Genomic DNA, 1,640 nt, shown 5'->3' on the forward strand with positions numbered 1-1,640 from the left:
AGTGAAATTGGATACCGAGGGTGATTGACGGATAGTCTGAAAAATCAACACTTAGATATGATTGGTCAAAACTCACCAGCCGCAACTTAGGTTGAACCACAAATTGATATTGATGCGAAGTAGCGTCCGCTGGGGATGCTGGTATCTGCTGCTCAGGTTGACCAACAGGAGATGCAGCTCGGGGTGATGTTCGACGTCGTGTGGAACGTGGAGTCCGCGGCTGTCTAGCTGTACCAGGGGCTGGAGAAGGTCGAGCTTAAGCTGATTTACCAGGTAATTTTGCATCTCCAAGAAGTGACGCTCGTTGGGCTGCGGATGACACTGGACCCGGGGTTGAATATGCCCTAGTCGTGGTCGCTGGCAGTGCTTTTCGGTCTGGAGGTGTACGCCGTCGTATTAGACCTGGGTGGGGCGGTGTAGTCTCCGTAGGCGTCCGAGTACGCTCAGGATATGGAGATACACGGGCCGAATGTGGTGATACACGTGTTCGACCACCGCAGCGTGCACCATCAGCTGATGCAGCACACGCTGGTGGGGGTCCTCTTGCGCTACCAGGCGAGACGTTAGATCGGAGATCCATTACCGTTTGCTGACACGGGAAACGTTGCCGATGCGCTCTGCTTCTGAGCTTGCAGTGTGTGGAAACCTGTCGCATGTAATGTTTCCGTATGATGTATGGTAGGATGAACGACTTCATAGGCCATTCAGCGCGGGTGATTAATAAATCAGGCAGTCAAGTTTTGAGTAGAAAGCACAATAACGTACGTGGTAAAAGTGGTTTTTTCAAGCAGATCGCCATATACAGTAAAACCTGTCCTAAATGATCCCTGTCAAGGCTGATATCCTGATATATCTGATATGGAATCGTTCCATCGACTTGGTAGTTAGCAATTACTATAGGACATATCTGATAGTGTCGAAACGCGTAATTTGATCTGTTTTTTCCCCAAAAAATATTAAATTTGTATGCAATTTTTTTTACGTAAGAGCGTGTAGTGGCAGCAAAAAAGCTCGTAATCGAAGTCTGAGTCAGTGCTCCTCAGCTTCTAGCCGGAGTTTCTCTCGCGCACGCGATTGAATCAGTCGTAGATCTCTCCCCAACTTCTTTTCTATATCTGGGTGGTCCGTTAACATTAGAATTACTTCTCGGACTGCATCAACACCTTGTTTTGCAGTCATAGCGTAGCTCTCTTCTTCTACAGCATCATTATATTTAGTAGGCATGCTTTCCGTGACAGTTTCCAGGAAAGCAATATCAGTTGTGTTGCTTAAGAGTTCCGCTGCTAGAAACGACTGCATTTCCGTGTTCTCCTCCGCAGCGTTGCAAACGAAGTCTGTAATGTCAATTGGGCTACGGACCCATAGCCGTGCCATACATTCGAGCAACTCACTTTCCAAGATGCTGTCAACTTCCTTTCGGGATAGGCGGGATGATGAGCGGCCGCGTATTATCTCTGTGTGCTTGAAACAATTCAGTACAAGCTCGCCGTCGATATCTCTCCAGCAAGCCTTCACCCATTTCATAGCTAGCAGCTGGTCGATTGCATCGATATTGCCGTCATTACCGGCTTCTTCGAGATCCAATGCGTGCTGGAGTCATCGGTGACGATAATGCCGCTTCAGTCCTACAATAATTCCTG

The sequence above is a fragment of the Phytophthora infestans genome, genomic scaffold (assembly GCF_000142945.1).
Source record: "Phytophthora infestans T30-4 supercont1.270 genomic scaffold, whole genome shotgun sequence".
Classification (NCBI taxonomy): Eukaryota; Oomycota; class Peronosporomycetes; order Peronosporales; family Peronosporaceae; genus Phytophthora; species Phytophthora infestans.